At 45.3% G+C, this 19,291-nt stretch overlaps 1 long non-coding RNA gene across 5 annotated transcripts in view; it reads left to right on the forward strand.

Moving 5' to 3' along the window:
- LOC310693330 overlaps nucleotides 1-19,291 on the forward strand; it is a 38,031-nt gene that overhangs the window by 18,071 nt on the left and 669 nt on the right. For 2 of the 5 annotated variants that reach the window (XR_014519087.1, XR_014519088.1), the window contains 3 exons: nucleotides 9,442-9,632; nucleotides 9,711-9,844; nucleotides 10,170-10,312. This is a non-coding gene — a long non-coding RNA (uncharacterized lncRNA). Of the gene's footprint in view, nucleotides 1-8,535; nucleotides 8,964-9,004; nucleotides 9,230-9,441; nucleotides 9,633-9,710; nucleotides 9,845-10,169; nucleotides 10,313-19,291 lie in introns of those variants that run through there. The other 3 variants (XR_014519089.1, XR_014519090.1, XR_014519091.1) reach the window with 3 other exon arrangements.

The following is a 19,291-nucleotide window of genomic DNA, read 5'->3' on the forward strand; positions in this document are numbered from 1 at the left end:
TGGCTTCCTATGGACAACAGCATCAAGCAGGGGACAGCCATCTGAAACCCATTCAAATAGAGGACTGTCTTCTCTATGATAGGACACAGGACCATTCTTACTTACTTACTTATTTATTTATTTGTTTGTTTGTTTGTTTGTTTGTTTGTTTGACTTATATTCCACCTTTTTATGTAAGGAGCTCAAAGTGGTATATAAGGATTTCCCACTCCTCATCCAATTTCCACAACAACCCTGTGAGGCAAGTTACAATGAGAGACAGCAGCTGCCACCAGGTCACCCAGTGAGTTTCAAGGCTGACTGGGGATTTTAACCCTAGTTTTCCAGGTCCTAGTCCAACACTCTAACTGCTACACCGTACTTGCTCTCCATCATTGACCAGACAGTTTTTGCATCCATGTGAGCTCTCTCTGTACTTCTAGGATCCAGGTGTGTCCATGCCTTTGATCCTCAAAAATGACTATAGCTAAACAATCCTGTACCAAAGAATCCCAGTGAATGGGGTCTTCTGGAAATACTTAAGGAGCGATGGAGGAGCCTATGGTATAGCTGATGCAACACGCACCATCCCTGATCATTGGCCATGCTGGCTGGGGCTGGTGGGATTTGGAGTCCAGGAACAGCTAGACAGGTTCTCCGCCCCTGTACTCTAGTTGCCAGGAAGCATGGACACAATCAGTGTCATTTATAAGAGACAAATAGAGACCCCACGTAAACTGTTGGAAGACCCCATATCAGATACAGTATTCCTCTGAATTCCTAGGAGGTGCAAGTAGGGAGAGCTCCTCTGTGCTCACGTCCTGCTTGCTGTGGGCTTCCTGTAGGCATGTGTGCCTGTTGGCTACTATGAGTCCTTGACTAGATGGGTCTTTGGCCCAAGCCAGCAGGGTTCTTCTTTGATTGTTTTTGCCTTCCCATAGGGTACATAGATGGGGGACAGCCTGTGTGGGGCACACACAGCTCTACCCTCCAACATGTGAAAACAGTCAGCTACATCTGTTGCCTGAGGCAACTGCCTCACCCTGCTTAATGATAGGGCCGGCCCTGCTTTCCATTTTGTGTACCGCTGATAGGGAAGCTGAGGCCCAGGGGCCAAATGCAGCCCTCCAGGGCTCTCTATCTGGCCCTTGGGTCTTTCCAGACCGCACACCCTCCCGAGCCACATTGCTCGCCTCCTTGCTTTGCAACCCCTTGACTTTGCCTGGCTGGAATGTGTCCTTGAACTCTGATAACACTCACCAGGATAAGGAGAGCATAAAAACTAGCCCATGGTACTAAATAACATCAACCGCAGTTGCTCTGACAACTTTTGCATCTGGCCGCCTTCTACCCCTGACATCCAGCCCTTTGAAGGTTTCCCAGAGGAGAATGTGGCCCTCAGCGTGGAAAAAAAGTTCCCTATGCCCGGGACCTATGGATTCGTCTTCAGGTGGCAGTTGCCTTGGTAGATTATCAGCTCTCTTTGCTAAACCAGAAGTCTTTCTTTCTTTCCTTCCTTCCAGCTCTCCTTTGGAAACATACTCTCATAAGATGCATCACCTCCTAAAGCGTAGATTTCTGCCTAATAAAAACGGCAAGTCATTTTGTAGCTGCCTTAGGCTCTAGGAGGGAGGGAAGAAGGGATGAGGGGAGGAAAGGAATTAACACCTGCTGCATGGCATCACAAGGCTACTGTTCCTCATGATACTAACTTGCGGAGGCAGGTGCATAATATCGTATTATGATATTTCCACAAGCAACGTTCTTCAGCAATCCTCCCTCTTCTCTCTCTCTCTCTCTCTCTCTCTCTCTCTCTCACACACACACACACACACACACACAAAGCACAACACAACACCTTGGTTGCACCTTTCTCCAAAGAGTGCTCTGAATTTTTCTTCATCGGGTTGGAGTTTTAAACATATGCAAAAAAGAAAAAAAGTAAACAAAGAAGGAAAAAGAAGAAGGAAGGAAGACTATGGAGCAGAGATGGAGAACCCCAGACCTGGAAGCCAGATGTGGCCCTCTGTGCCTCCCTCTGTGGCCCTCAAAACTCTGTCCAGGCCACATCCCTTGCTGCTTTGCACCCTCCTTCTTGAGTGTTTTTGCCTGGCTGGAATGTGTCCTTGGACTCTGATAATGCTCCTTTGCTTGCCTGGATGCTTTCCATCTAGCTCAGTATTGTTCCCACTGACCAGCAGCATCTCAAGCAGAGAGGCCTACCTGGAGATGTCGGGGATTGAACCTGGGACCTTCTGCGTTCAAAGCAGATGCAGTGGCGCAGAGCTTTGGCCCTTCCCATACTTCTTGCAAGAGTTCTGCTGGGACTGGCCCTGCATGCAATCCTGCTTCTGATTCAGCAGGGCTTGGAAGGAGTCTTTAGAAGCAAGAGAACCCATGCCAAGCAGATTAGACCTGTGATCTTAGGGAGTGTACAGCAGCTTTATTTGGGATCTCTGTTGCAAGATAAATGTTGCCTTGTCCATCATCTGGTTCATAAAAGGGGCTTTCTCTCCAGTTGCTGAAACATCTACCGTACTCTATTCGAGCCTAAATCTGTATTACTTTGCATTGTTGTTATGTTTTATAATAGTGAGTTTCACATCTCCCACTTTCTCGGTTAAAGAAATTCAAAGGCTACTGGAGTGGACCTGCCAGCGCTTGGACAGCAATGAAGCTAACTGGACATTTGGTCCAAAAGGAACCGCCAAAATGAGACTTGACGCTCTCGTGGCTTCTTCCCAAAGCTCTGTTTTCCTTTGCCAAGCTTCGCTTGAAACGTATCCCAGACTCGATTGTCAAAATCACCAAAAGGCCTCCCGATGAATCTGATCAAATCGTGCCAAACTTCCAAGTCTGTAGGGAAACAGAAGCCCAGACCAGGCACAACATTATTTTTTCAGGGTTCACTGCTGGCTTTGCGCACTGTTCTGCATGAATTCTGCCTGCCACCCACCCACCCCAGCGGGTCATATATTGCCTCCTGGCACCAAGGGAGTGTTTTCCTCACCTCGCTTCTCTTGGACTACCGCTTGTTGAATTTCTACTTCAAAGGTCAGATCGCTAGACCTCATGAAACGAGAGTTCGGGTTTCCATGAGACAATTGCTGAGGTGTTCTGGCAAGTGCAGACGCAAACTCCTAGGTGCTAGGGATGGGTGGGGGAATCTGCTGTTGTCTATGCCATGTTCACTTGGCACACAATCATATGTAGATCCAATCCATTCCTCTTGTTGTGGATTAAAACCAAAGACACACACAAAATTGCATTTAGTTGTATGCATTTTATAAGCATTTCATGCTTATAACACACGTGTGGTTGGGTAACATAAGCACCAACTCCTTAGGACTGCGGTGTCTTCGTAGTGGTTAAGAGTAGTAGACTCGTAATCTGGTGAACAGGGTTCGTGTCTGCTCCTCCACATGCAGCTGCTGGGTGACCTTGGGCTAGTCACACTTCTCTGAAGTCTCTCAGCCTCACTCACCTCACAGAGTGTTTGTTGTGGGGGAGGAAGGGAAAAGGAGATTGTTAGACGCTTTGAGACTCCTTAGGGTAGTGATAAAGCAGGATATCAAATCCAAACTCCTCCTCCTCCTCTTCTTCTTCTTCTTCTTCTTCTTCTTCTTCTTCTTCTTCTTCTTCTTCTGGTATTGTTTAACAGGGAACTCAGCCCCCACAATACATTGGTGGGGGCTGCCCTGCATTGCATATGAGCACCAAAAGTGTCTGTGTATGTCTGTGCATGTATAATACATGTGCATTTCATCACATACAACTGGTCTAGTTGATGGCACTAAAATTAACAAGGTCAGAAAACGCCACTCCATTGGCTCCATCCTGGCAACACTTCCAAGGTGTAGCAGTGGGGAGGGGTGGCAACATCCCCCAATCCATCGTTTTCAGTTCTCCAGGTTTCACAATTTTCCAACCTTAAACCCAGTTCTCTAAATTTCAGCAGCAATTGGCGATTAAAATAAAAAGAAAACCTTCACAAAAATTCGCAGCATTTTCATGTGAATCCCTCCTGGTATTTTTGTATGCAGGTTTCACGTACACATTTCTGTAAGCAATTCCCCCCTAATATAATGTATCTCTTTGTATGCTATTTTCACACCTTTACCATAGTATGAAAATGTTTGTACGGTACATGCTATTCGGCTACAGAACGGCCTTGCAAAATTCAGAGAAGCGAAAATTCAAAGGATGGCTGTGTTTCGGTTCACATCTTGTTTTGAAAAGGGCAGATTTGGAATGTTCACCTTTAAACATGAACTGAATCGACTTTCTTCCCCCCCTTCCTGATCCCATAGAATGGCATGCAATTGGAGTGTGCCCGTAAGTGAAAAGATTACGCAAGTTGCTTCCAGATGAGTGAGGATTCATCCTGATTTGTTTGCAGGGAAGGGAGTTTAAATCAAGCTTTATCGGACGCTTTTCAGTGCCTTTTCCCATTACTTCCCTTATCGCCAAAAAGTCTGATCATGTGGGGAAGCAGGCTTCTTGCCCAGGAGCTCCAAAACAGCTTTAATTGCAGAACCTGAATTCGCTGATATGTGACTGCAGCCCTCTCACAAAGCAGCAGCCTTCTTCTGGAAATACCCACAGACTCCTTCCATTTGAATGGATGAGGAAGAGCTCTCCTGCCTTCTTCAGCACATCAAAGACTGTTAACTGAAGTGTTTCCTGCCTATGCAAATGCTGCCTCTGATCCCTTTTTATATCATAAAACATTTCACAGAAGGAAGACAGTCTTGGGCACCCACAGAAAAATGATAGGCCTCCAAGGAAGTTTAAAGAGGAGGAGTGCCTCTCGTGCAGAGAGAGAAGCGAAATCCCCTCCTTAGGGGGAGACTCAAGGCAAGACCATCCTCGAGGAGCGAGGGAGAACATCAACCAGCTCAGACGCAGGGTGCTAAGAGCAGCGAGTTTTCCAACAAACAAAGACCAAATTGAAAGGAGGGGGGGAATCTGAAGCAAAAGGCATCTCAATGGCAATCTGAGTTGAAGGGCTCAGTAGGGAACCTCACTAGGAACCTTGACAAATGTAACTCAAATAACTGTGATCTTTAAAACGCGCTCCCCCGGCAAAGATTACTGAACAATCACTGCCACCCTCCCACTAGGAAAAGTGTTCGCTCTTTTTTTAAAAAAAAACCCCTCTCGTTCAGCTGGGAGGTGGTATGAACACACCAGGGTGGTTTAAACTGCTTTTTAATGGTGTAAAGTGCCTTAACGCCAGCGTTTACATTTCAAGTGCTTTGCTCTCATGCCCACGCAGCCCTTGCAGGTCTGGTGCAATGTTTTTCAGAATGTCTTCCAGGAAACTCAGGAGTTCCTAGGAGTTCCTTCCTTTATCTCTACCCCTCTCCTCTCTCACACACACATGCACACACACATCCATGCACACATTCTCCGTCTCCCCCCTCCTCTTATTATCAACAAGAAGACAACAGTGGCATTGTAGATAAGTACCACCTAAGGCCGTGTTGTGACTCTAATGCAGGGGTACAGAACCTCAGGCGGGGGGGGGAATGCATCCCTCTGGACTTTTTAGCTGGCCCTCAGAAATCTTCCCACTGGCCCTGCTAACACCCAATGTATTTTTCTTGGTTAGCCTGAGTCCTTCTTCTGGTGGTCATGCAAGAAGATACAGGAATTTGGAGGGGGGGCCTTTTACAAAATGGAGCTTATTGCAGGTCAGATATTAGACTCATATCCCATGATGACGATGCTGTTATCGGTATTTGATGAAGGAAGTCAACATGTTACAAATAAGGACCTAATAAAGCTCTTACTAATGGTTGACAATACAGTGGTGCCCCGCAAGACGAATGCCTCGCAAGACGGAAAACTCACTAGACGAAAGAGTTTTCCGTTTTGGAGGTGCTTCGCAAAACGAATCCCCTATGGGCTTGCTTCGCAAGACGAAAATGTCTTGTGAGTTCCTGCGGGGTTTTTTCCTCCCCCCCTTTTTCTAAGCCACTAAGCCGCTTATCAGCTGATCCGATAAGCTGATAAGCCGCTAAAAGCCGCTAATAGCGCTAATAGCGCTAATCCTCTAATCCGTCAATGGGCTTGCTTCGCAAGACGAAAAAACCGCTAGACGAAGAGAATCACGGAACGGATTCTTTTCGTCTTGTGAGGCACCACTGTACAGTGGTACCTCGGTTTACGAACTTAATCAGTTCTGGAAGTCCATTCTTAAACTGAAACCATTCTTAAACTGAGGCGCGTTTTCCCTAATGAGGCCTCCCACCGCTGGTGCCCTTCCACCATTTGGATTCCGTTCTTAGACCAAGGTAAAGTTCTCAAACCGGGACACTACTTCCGGTTTTGCGGAGTTTGTAAACCGAATTGTTCTTAAACTGGACTGTTCTTAAACCAAGGTACCACTGTACCTAGAAGGTGGAAGAATTTAGGAGACCATTTGCTATTTGAATGGTACCAGCAAATAATTGCATGGAAAAGCTGGTGCAAGAGGTGAAAGGCGGGAACAATTTTTTAAAGACAGAAGGAAAGCTTCAGGCGGCATGGTATCTCTTTATTAAATATGTAGCCCAATGGGAAATCAGACACCACTGGGCTGGCTCACAAAGGGCAGGTCTTTGCTCCTCTCTGAGGTGTCCAAGGTTGACATTAAATGAAATCTTAGCATGTTTAAGGGTGTGTGTTCAATATACAAAGCCACTTTGGCCTTAAGGAGGAGGTGGGGTTGTGGGCTTCACAGCACCTCCACGTGCCCAGGGGGTGGGAAGCCAGCCCCTGCATTATTGGGGATTCCCGGCTGCGTCACCCCCTGGCTGACCAATTGGGTTGTTCTGGGGATGTGGCCTGCCCCTTAAAGGCAGGATGCAGCCAGGAATCTCCTTCGTTGTCCACCTGCCAGCTGCTTCGATTTTCCCACCCTCCTGCCCTCTAAGGTTTACTCTCTTTGACCTTGCTATGGACCTTGGTTGGTCACTGTTGAGGGGCCCGGTAGGAATTTTTCCACTTGGCAAATTGGCACCAGCCACTTGGTTTTCACCTACCTCATAGCAAATTGTCACAACTTCCTGGGTATTGGTGGTTAGACATTTGATTAGTTCTGTAGATGGAAAGAGGGGAGGTAGAGGCATCACCTGCCCCGCATATTGAAGGGTAGACCATTAAAGGATTCCAGGGGGCGTAGCCCTGTCCAAAGCCTAGGGAGGTTAGGGCCTAAGGCACGCCCCCTATCGGTGACCCCGGGGGAGCTCCTAGTTGATGTGCATCAGCAGGACTCCCCCTACTGGTAGTTAACCCTTCTCGGACTTCAAGCAGACGGGCTGGAGTCAGATATAGACAGTTAGGTCCAATGCCTAAGCCAATACCACTCTTCACCTGTAACCAATAAAGTTGTGGCCTTTTTTTAGCCCATTAACCTTAATAATTGTGTCGTGTGTCATTATTCTACCGGGGGGGGGGGACTCGCCACGCAACAGGCTGTGCCATTGCAAACAGGAACTAGGCAGGAAGAGCATATAGTTTCTCATGCATTGTGGATTTTTGTTGGGATATTTCCTGAGGTCCTTTTGTAGGCACCATAGGAGGTGCACACTGGTACCCAAAGGAACCAAGTTGATGCCTACAGGGCAGAAGAGGAGACTTGGATGGACGGACTGCCATGCTTTCAAGGTAATCAGTGTGGACCACAGTGTGCCTATGCATACAGACAAAAATCAACTTACATCGCTTCAACAAAATGGGCTGGATCAGGGTAAAACTTGCATCTCTCTTTACATCCCAAATACCTCCAAATAATTAGTTATAAGGGGGTCTCCTTTGCCTCCATTTCCAGGGCCTAATTTAGGTCCTTTATCAAAATGATTTAAAACGGCTCTCTCACGAGGAAGCCGTATTTCAAAGCTTTTATTTATCGGCTCTTCCAAAAGTGTGTGTTTTAATGCACATCCTGACTTTTTGCCAAAGCTGTCCGTCGAAACGTTTGAGACTGGAGCGGCCCTTTCCTGGGGAGTTATATTTATGAGATTGTTCATATTAATACAGACCAATTCATCAAAATAAATCTTTCCCAGAGGCTTATAAATCTCTCCCCCAACACCCCCAGCCAGTAGAATTCCCCCAACCAACAGCTACACTCTGGACAGTACCCTTACCTGGTAAACTTCAGCCAAAGTATTGCAAATAGAAATAGTTTGTGTCAGAACTTGGCTGGGGAAACTCAGTCTTTACTGCTGGTGGGTGGTGGTTTCCTGCTGCAGCTTTTGCTTAACTGTCATGATATTATTATTTTCTTGGAGTTTTATTTTTGATACTAAGTTTTAAAATAGTCCAATAATTCTTTTCCAGTAGTGCAGAAAATATATTTTAAGAACCGAAGAAGAACTCTGGCAGTGGCCCATTTAGTCCAGCATTCTGTTCTCACTGTGGCCAACTAGATTTTATTTATTTTATTCATTTATTAAGTTTCTAGACCACTCTTCATCGGAGGATCACAGGGCAGTTTACAATAGAAAAACACAAAAATACCATACCAAAGAAACAAACAAAAATAATAACCCCACCCACCCACCCAGTTTAAGAGACCGGATGACTCTGGGAAGTCTGTAAACTGAGCATGAACACAACAACATTCCCTGCCCCCTCCTGTGGTTTCCAGCAACTGGTGTCAGAAGTGTTGTTGTCTCCAACACAATCTCTGGTTCTTTGTGCTTGAGTCTTCTTCCCCCTCCTTGCTGTAGCATTGGCACTGGACTGTCTCCTGGCCTTCCTTCTGCATCCAGCTTTGGACCTTGACTATTCTGTGTGCTTGAGCCTCTGGCTTGTTGAAATTATGCTGCTCCATGAACCCTGCACTCTTGGCTAAGTGTTTTGTTAAAAGGCTCTTTTCCCCTCCTTGGCCTGAAATCCTTGACCAAGGGTGAAGAACCTTCTTGGCTCCACAGGTCAGAACCTTAGTGACCTGTCAGTCACAAAATGTCATAATGGTGCTACATGATTGACAGGTGGGTGGTCCAGCTGGGTGAAAATATCACTCCAAGCTGCTCTGAGCTCTGACTGGGCCACTGAGTGGCTGGCCAGTGGTCTGCAGGACAGAAAGCCTCATTGATTTGTTCCATAACATTCAGTGGGAGCTGAGACAGAATGCAGGCTGGGGCGTTGTCCCTACTCCCTTTCTACAAGTGTACCTTCAGCCTGCTCCACCAATAACTACCGTATGTTATCACTAAGGCTGAACCTAGCCTGAAAACCAGTGCTGTCCAAGTATTAAGTGGGTTTGAACCCTTGCTGTGTTTAAATTAGGTGCTGGTAAACATGGTTTAAAGAATTAAACACTAAAGAAATCAATCATGATTCAATTTCTTCTTATTATTATTTTTAGTGTGCATTTGATGATGAATGACAAAATGTACTTTCACAAGCGATTGAAGCATATAACCAAAAAAAAGCACAATACATTCCCTCTTTTCCTTAATGGCATAGGCTAAATTATCCATTACATGCGGAGGCAGCATAAAAGCCGTTCTGAACATCGAGCGGTGGATCAAAGAGAGGGGCGATAACTTGTCCACAGGAGAAAGCCACGCCTCTCAAAGTCTGAGAACAAGGATAAGCAGTCTGCATTTTAACTACCTCTCCTGGACTTAAAACAGTCTGCAAAGTCTCCTACTGCGGCGAGTGTCAAATACTAGCTACAAAGATCTTCTTTGCCCACTTTGCTTTTCTATTACAAATGACATTTTCCTCACCAGTTTCAGGTGAATTGAAGTGAGCTGTGTGTTTTTTAAAAAGAAGAAGAAGGAAAGGAAGAAAGAAGCAAATTAAATTCTGCTCAGCTCTTCCTGGAACAGAAAGTAGAGAGAATGGATTTCCAGAACATTCTGTGGTACCTCAAAACTTACTTAGCCCTGTCCAGCCCGTTAGAGCTCTAGTTCCCAGAGCTGTTTAATAGTCAATCCCTCTTTCCAATAAACTCTGGGAATTATAGCTCTGTGAGAAGAATGGGAAATCTCCATTAACTTACCCAGCTACAGTTAATGGCATTCTTAGGGAGAAGCCATGTCTGTTTGAAGTAGTATGATACTGCTTTAAATAAATAGTGCAAATGAGGCCTGATTGACAGGTGGCACAATGCCCCTCCTGACATGTCTGCCCTTCTCTGCTTCCTTGGTCAGCAGAGCCACACCCTCTCTCTTCTTGCACATTGCTAGGCCTCCGGAAGACCAAGCTCCTCACTCCACCACCTGACCATGCCAGGAAACATGGGTTGGAAGAACACTCTCTCCAGGTCATGCCCCAGACCAGTCCAAATGGATGAGGTGTGGAGGTGGAGGAGCCTCCCATCTCAGAGCAGGTGAGCAAACTCAAGTGACTCATCAGGGGTATGGCGGTAATGGGCCTGGGGCTGGGGAGAGCAGCTTGAGAGATTTCCAGGGCCAAAACGTTGAAAGCTCTGGCCTGATCGCTTTTGACAAGCTCATTGCGGCCCTCTCTCAATTGGAACCATTTGTGGTGCTGTATTAACGCAATGAAACCTATCCCCCAGCAAAAACAGAACCCGAAAGGTTGACACAAGAGCTGAAGGCCAAGTGAAACCAGATCTGTTTGGCGATCTCTTAAAGAAGATGGAAAGCTAATAAAACACAGCTTTTCCTTTTCTTTCTCTCCCCCCTCCCTTTTATGCCACATATTGACCATCATTCTCCACCAGGTAGAAGAGAATAACGATGTCAATCCAAAACTAATTGACTCCATCCCTTTCCACTCTGTCATGGGGGGCATTTTTCTCCGAGGGTCAGGATGTGTTAGAAAACAACTATTTCATGACCCGCCTCTAAATGTTCTGCATTCCCCCTCACTTCAATATACGGAGAGGAGGCTGATATTTAATGAACGGAGTCTGAGCAGCAGTTCTGTTGGATTTCAGCCAACTTGGGGGTGTTGACTGACCTCACTGATTCCGATTAGGCTGTGTGTCTGGAATTGCCATTACTGCGGCCCTTACAAAATCTCCATTACCCTGGATATCTGTTTAAAACTTGGTCTCGTACTACCTCTTGATGTAATTCCTGCATGGGAGTATGTCCCCAGGGGATGCTTCTCATTACTGCTGGTGGTAATCTTATGGTTTGGGTGCTGGGTGAGATTATAACTCCTGTAACTGGCAGATGTATATATACATCTGATATATATTATGAGAGCAGCATGGCATTCCTGCAAAGTATACAAGAATCCCAAACATTATGCTGTACTCGTGTGTGTGTGTGTGTGTGTGTGTGTGTGTGTGTATTACAACCTGGTAGAACGTCTACCTAAGTCAGTTTGGTTTGGTGATTAGAGTGTCAGATTAGGACTTGGAAGTCCAGAGTTCAAATGCCCACTGAGCCATCTTGGTCCAATCACTGTCTCTCAGCCTGACCTACATCACAGGGTTGTTGTGGAGAAAAAGGAGGGAGTGCAGTGCAGTGCAATAAAATAAATCCACCATTTTCTTACAAGTAAAACTGGAAAAACACACCTTGGCTAAATTTTAGTAGGGCTTCCAAGGCCACAAAAAATGACATTAAGATGCATCCCACCAGCTGCCAATTGCTCTCCTTCAGCCAAAATGGACTCTTGGTGACAAATTTTTGAAAAACCAGTCATGGCACTACAAACCGGATAGAGCAAAAATCAGCCTGCAGCTCTGAGCTATCTGGAACTCTGCAGCAAATACTTTTAAAACTCGCATTCCTCTTGCTTTCAAACATGTGCCTCAAAGCTTGTTGTAATTTAGCTTCTACACACCTCAGGAGGGGGGGAAATCACACAGTGTTGGGGGAGATCGCTTCATTCTTTTGAATTTCTTTTCCTTTCTTTCTGTTTTTTTTTAATGGCCTAACTTCTAAAGGAGCAGGTGGAAAGCAGGCTAAACAGACCTCCAAGGTCAACATGGCAGAATTTCAGAGTCCAGTTAACTCATTAAGTTTAAGTGGAAAATAGGGGATGAAAGCTTCGTTTAGGAAGAATTAAGGAAATACCTAGGAATGGGTTTACAAAGTGAAATATTTTCTCTCAAAGCCAAAAGGTTAGCAGGTTGGTCTCTCCCATCTGTGACTGATTAAATGTGTTTGAGGGGACAGGTGGCTTTAGGAAATGTAATACTTAAAGAGCTTTTAAAATATTTTCGGCACTTTGGCCAGGTTATTGGATTCATTCTTGCCAACTCAGCAAGACGGTGTCTTGAAAAGCACCACCACGCAGCACTCATAGCTGCAGTGCTTTCTCAAAACTATCTCCTTATCAAAAATCTACAGTGCCTAGGTCAGTGCCAAGGCATGGCAAATCTGACTGCTGCTTACTAACATTTATGGAAGCATTTACCATTCACAACAGTTTAACTTGGAATGGGGAAGAATTTTGGTTTGGCTTACCTTTTTACTGTGACCTTACCTAATCCCAAAAGCAATACATGGGAACTGAAACACACCTGTCCATCAAAATTCACACTTCTCCTGACTCTGAGATACAATTCAAGCAAATAAATGAATACAATAATGTGTCTATTAGGGAAAGGTGTGCATTTTTATAAGTGAAAATAGAGTAGAAAAATACATTTTATTAGGGGAAATTGCTTACAAAAATTTGCACATTATTAATCTTGTTTATAAAACCCAATTAAAAAGAAGAAGGAATGTGCACTAAAATGCTGGCAGATGTTGTAAGGGTTTGTTTCTTTTTACAATGAGATAGGGAGAGAAACCGAAATTGACGGTTTCACCCATCCCTAAGTTTAACTGTTTGGAAGGGTTGGTTCTGCTGACTTAGGCATAGCTTCATGGCAGTAAGTCCAACAGGCAATAAAGGAAGCCCATTTCCAAGTAGGGCTGAAGCGAATCTGCTCCCATTAAGCCAGGTAAAGGTAAAGGTAAAGGGACCCCTGACCATTAGGTCCAGTCATGGCCAACTCTGGGGTTGCGGAGCTCATCTCACTTTATTGGCCGAGGGAGCCGGCGTACACCTTCAGGGTCATGTGGCCAGCATGACTAAGGCGCTTCTGGCGAACCAGAGCAGTGCATGGAAACACCATTTACCCTCCCGCTGGAGCAGTACCTATTTATCTACTTGCACTTTGACGTGCTTTCGAACTGCTAGGTTGGCAGGAACAGGGACCAAGCAATGGGAGCTCACCCCATCATGGGGATTCGAACCACCGACCTTCTGATTGGCAAGCCCTAGGCTCTGTGGTTTAACCCACAGCGCCACCTGCATCTCAGGTAGCCTTTCAATATTTGCTATCCGCATCTAACAGCTCCTGCAATTCAATTTCAATATTTGATAATGATACCTGACAGCCAACATGTGATGCTGTCTCAGATTTGACAGTATTTGGAAGCTGGCATTCAGTAATAATGGTTGCTGGCATGCAATGGCTAGAAGAGATGTAAAACTTATACCTCGTTTTTCTATTAAAAGAAACTCAATGCGGGCTACAATGCAAAACAACAAAGACATACTTCAAAACATAACAATTGCAAGTTCAATATAACAATATCAAGACCAGTAGGAACGTGCCAAGCCATTGATCCATGTAGCTCAGTATTGTCTACAATGACTGGTAACAGCTCCCCAGTCTTTCAGCCAGGGAATTTTCCCCAGCCCTACCTGGAGACGGAACCTGGGATGTTGTAGATGTTCTACTACTGAACTACAGCCCTTCCCTGATAATGCCTCCCAGTGGCTGGTCCTCTTGCTGTCCCCAGCAGTCTAGTTTAAAGGTTGCCAAGTGATTTCACTGGGAGATGCTGACTAGTTGAAGAGGTGACTTTTTGTGGATGTCTGCTCAGAAATAAGCCCCATGAGGCTTACTGTAGCAAGTTTGCACAGGGAACCGGTGTGTGTGTAGATACAATTTGCAATATCTGCATTTTGGGGCCAAATACAGAACTCATAGGGACGCGGGTGGCGCTGTGGGTTAAACCACAGAGCCTAGGATTAAGCCCTCATCACCTACAGGGGAAAGAAGACATGTGGTTGGCTTTTTCCTCCCACTTTTTGAAAAGATTATAGATCATAATGATTTTGAAAACACAAACTGCAGAATTAAGGTAATCTATTACTTAGGGGACGCGGGCGGTGCTGTGGTCTAAACCACAGAGCCTAGGGCTTGCTTATCGGAAGGTCAGCGGTTCAAATCCCCGCAACGGGGTGAGCTCCCGTTGCTTGGCCCCAGCTCCTGCCAACCTAGCAGTTCGAAAGCACCTCAAAGTGCAAGTAGATAAATAGGTACCGCTCTGGCGGGAAGGTAAATGGCATTGCCGTGCGCTGCTCTGGTTCGCCAGAAGTGGCTTAGTCATGCTGGCCACATGAACCAGAAGCTGTACTCCGGCTCCCACAGCCAATAAAGTGAGATGAGCGCCGCAATCCCAGAGTCGATCACGACTGGACCTAATGGTCAGGGGTCCCTTTACCTTTACCTTACAGATCACATGGCATACACTCTATGCATAGTTCCCTGTGCAAGCATTTTATTGTATGCCTGAAGAGTAAGCACATGCTGAAGACAGGGCCTGTGTGTGTCTCCTTCTCCTTCCACAGCATGCATTGAGGGAAAAGACTGCAGGCAACATTCTGACGGAGCATGGCAGCAGTGCATACATCCAGCTTTGCCACACATAGCATAATTAGAAATTACACATCTTAATTAGGGATGTGAAAGACATTTCTGCAGAATAATAACCCAATCCAATGCTCCTGAACTGGCAGGTTGGGATACAAGCACCTCATTTTTACACACACCCTGGCAAAACAAAACAAAAAAGCACATATAAAATATTAATTTTACTGGTGAATGTATTGAAAAGTTCAATGTCTAAATTAGCACCCCAAAACATCATCAAGGAGACTCTCAAGTAAAGACTCCAACAATAACTTGAGTATAAGAACAAACCCCAAAGTCTTGTCTGTCTTAAGCTACCCCTTTATTGGTGATACTGGTGCTCTAACCTCAGAATGTGCACAGATATTTTTCTCACAGAGGGATTCCCGGCCCCCCTCCACCCACTGGAAACTTTCACAGCGCTGGATTACATTTTGATTTACGAGATTTTGCTAAGATGTGAATTAGCTTTCCTTACCTTTCATAAAGCTATGCTTTACCACTCTGCACTGTTAAGGCAAAGGAACTGATTCTCCATGAAGGGGAGCCACACATCATCACACAAAAGTTGGGCTCATTGAGTTTCTCGGAAACCGCTTTAAATCTCTCATAGGCTTATAAAACCATAGAAATGCAAGGAATTGTGGATCTTTTGTGCTGAGTTGCATTACTTTGATTGAGCATGGGTTGTTTTTTTTAAAAAAAGTTTGCTTCACTACCATTAAAAAAAGAGAGACAAAAATAGTCAGAAACAAATTTGCAGAGAGTAGGCTTACGTCAGCAACATATGCGTGAAATCTAGAGTAATATAGAGAAGACTTTAAGCCTGTGATGAAATAATCCTCTGGAAGCTGTTTGTCTTACATGTTGATTGCATGCAGACACAAGGAGTTGCTGCTTGAGGCCATACTGTACCATGAGTTATGTATTACTTAAGTTGTGCAAATATTCTGCACGCCACATGGGTAATTGTTGCATGTGTGTCTTTTATCAAATTGCTATAATATATGGAAATTCCACCATAAACACAAGACTCCAAATTATATAAATACTTATATTGAACTCTGAGCCACATAATTATTTTGCCTGTCCATATTCACACTGCTACATGGGTTTTGTAGTCTATTTCAAGCTTGCAGGGCGATATTACATTTGGAGAATACATGTGACAAGTGGGACCTGTAGCAAAATGTTGCATTGTGTACCTCAAACCCCTAAAGGAGAACCAGTGTGGTGTAGTGGTTAAGAGCGATAGTCTCCTAATCTGGGGAACCGGGTTCGCGTCTCCGCTCCTCCACATGCAGCTGCTGGGTGACCTTGGGCTAGTCACACTTCTCTGAAGTCTCTCAGCCCCACTCACCTCACAGAGTGTTTGTTGTGGGGGAGGAAGGGAAAGGAGATTGTTAGCCGCTTTGAGACTCCTGAAGGGGAGTGAAAGGCGGGATATCAAATCCAAACTCTTCTTCTTCTTCTTCCTGTTCCAGGTTCCAGCCAGTTGGCTATGTCCTCCTCTCAGCTATTATAAGCTACAAGAGGGTCAAGCAGCCTCATTCATTATCCCCCCCCCCATTTCCCATTTCCAGTTGACACTCAACTTTCCATGGGACCTGGAGGCCACTGAGCATGCTCAGTCTTCCTTGTGACAACTCAACCCCCTGGCTGAGCATTCTGACTGGCCAGAGGCCCCTCATGACCATTCCACCACTATATAGCAGGAAACCTGTACTAAAAGGCCTGCAAACAACTGGAATTGGCTCTCCAGTCCTACCTGGAGATACCATGGTTTCAACCAGGGACCATCTGCATCTGTTGTATGAATGAAGTGTGCAGGATCTATCAGAATGGACATGCATAGCAGGGTTAATAGAATCCTGGGGTCCCTATAGACTTCTGCCAGCGTTTGTTCACGAGTTTATCCTGCCACATTAAACTGAGGCAACAACAGCGCATTAGTAGAGGACTTATACCGGACCATCTACACACCATTCTGCCTTATAACTTGTTCTGTGATAGTTCTCTGATGTTACCACATTAAAGTGGTACCTCAGGTTAAGTACTTAATTCGTTCTGGAGGTCCGTTCTTAACCTGAAACTGTTCTTAACCTGAAGCACCACTTTAGCTAATGGGGCCTCCTGCTGCTGCCGCGCCGCTGGAGCACGATTTCTGTTCTCATCCTGAAGAAAAGTTCTTAACCCAAGGTACTATTTCTGGGTTAGCGGAGTCTGTAACCTGAAGCGTATGTAACCTGAAGCGTATGTAACCCGAGGTACCACTGTATTTTCATCTGGAGAGTCACTCTTGCCCTACAGAACAAAAGCAAGACAACAAAGAAGCAAAGCAACAGAACACATGAGGCAGGAAAAGATGCAGAATCTCACCAGGAAGCTATGTGAAATAGGCCACTTAGAGATGAAGCAGGATGCCAACCCCCAATACCATCATGAGCAAAAAAAATCACAATGAATGCACAATGAAATGGGCATCTGTATGTGGTCTCTTTTATTTTTTAAAAAAGTTGATCCAGTCTGCATCATGGCATTTGAAGCAGTCAGCTCCCCTGCGATCTGCGTGACTCTTGCCATTTGGGCTTAATGGTTCTTCTGCTGGGTAGCTGCCCATGACTTCGAGTGCAACTTCCTTCCCAAATGCTTGCAAATATGTCCACACCCCGTTTTTGTTGCTGTTAATTCTCCGCTCCTTTCCATGCCCCCGCCTCTTAGTTGTAGCATGAGTAATCTAATTTCTCTGCACAACGCGTTGCTGTTTGATAGACAGGTTGCCAAGGGACATTTCATGTGTCAGCATCAGTGAAAATGACTTTTGAAGAAAGCTCACACCCTATCACTAGCGTGGAATCCAAATTGCCATAGAGCTTCTGCAGCCATGAGTACCCCGCGCTTCGCTCCCAGATAATGTATTCCATTGCCTCTGGCAGAGAAAAAATCAGTGAGAATCTCTATTGAATACTGATATCAGCTGGGAAGCAGAATGCAGGGAGGGAATCCATAATTAGGAATATTCAGATGTTGTACAATCACTTTTATTAGTACCTTGAACAACAACATAGGAGTGCAGATCTGAACATTAGGAATGTATAGAGGCATCGTTTTACGTTCCATCCTGTTGCAGAACTGTTTCCATTCCACTGCAGTTCACCCTCCACCCAAAGCTATATCATTTGTCTTTCTGTCTGCTGTGGCAAAATTATGTAAGTTGCATGATTAACTATATGGTCATTATATTATTCAACCCCATTTCATTTCAGTGCAAATGAATAGAGGGGATGCTCATCAAATTTGCAGATTACATCAAACTTGGAAGAAGAAGAAGAGTTTTGGATTTGATATCCCGCCTTTCACTCCCCTTCAGGAGTCTCAAAGTGGCTAACAATCTCCTTTCCCTTCCTCTCCCACAACAAACACTCTGTGAGGTGAGTGGGGCTGAGAGACTTCAAAGAAGTGTGACTGGCCCAAGGTCACCCAGCAGCTGCATGTGGAGGAGCAGAGACGCGAACCCGGTTCACCAGATTACGAGACTACCGCTCTTAACCACTACACCACACTGGCTCACCACACTGGAAGCATTAGCAAATATCACAGAAGTTAGAATCAGGATTCAAGATAGCCTTAATAGAGTAGATAATTTGGCCAAAAATAATAGAATGAATTTCCACAGGGATAAATGTAAGGTTCTACACTTAGGTAGAAGTGTGAGGAAGTGTATCCCTACAAATTGAGGGATAACCAGATGCACAAATATAGGATGGGGGGGACACCTGGCTTGACCGCATTACACGTGAGAAGGATCTTAGTAGACCACAAGCTTAGCATGAGTCAACAGTGTGATGCAGCAGGAAAAATAGCTAGTGCCATTCTAGGTTGCATCTACAGAAATATAGTGTCCAGATCAAGGGAATTATTAGTTCTAGTCTATTCTGTCTTTGTCAGACCCTCCCAACCCCATAGTACTGTGCTGGGTACCACAGTTTAAGAAGGCTATTTAGCTGGAACATGTGCAGAGGAGGGCAACCAAAATTATCAAGGGTCTGGAAACCAAGCCTAATGAGGAACATTTGAAGAAGTTGGCTATGTTTAACCTGGACAAGAGAAAACAGAGAGGTGATATGATAGCCATCTTCAAATAACTGAACCGCTGTCACATGGGAGAGGGAGCAAGCTTGTTTTCTGCTACACGAGAGGGGGGAACTCAAATGACAAGAACGACGATTCCAATGCAATATTAGGAAGAACTTTTTGAAGGTAAAAGCTGTTCAGCAATGGAACAGACCACCTGAGAAAGTGGTGGACTCTCCTTCATTGGAGGCTTCTAAGCAGAGGTGGGATATGAAGTGATGGACATGAGGCAGGAGTTGATAATGCAGGTGAGCTGTGCACAGGTGGGCTGCATGCAAGCTGCCGGCCAGCCCTGTGGAGCCTCCTTTTATTGACACAAATATGCAAACCAGGCAGATGCATTTTGGGCTGTGACCTTTACACATCTTCCAGTCCCGAGATCGAGGGGTGGTACAAAGTTATTTTGGCACCTGTTTCCACCGCACCATTTTCCCCTTGCACAGTGAATGACGAAGGAGACAAAAGGTCTCAGAGACAAAGGTTACAGACAGGGCACTGCAGACTACTGAGACCGCAAAGGGTTAGACAGAGGGTACGATGTTCAGACAGCTGTGGCTTGTC

The sequence above is a fragment of the Podarcis liolepis genome (assembly GCF_965112155.1).
Source record: "Podarcis liolepis genome assembly, chromosome: 14".
Lineage (NCBI taxonomy): Eukaryota > Metazoa > Chordata > Lepidosauria > Squamata > Lacertidae > Podarcis > Podarcis liolepis.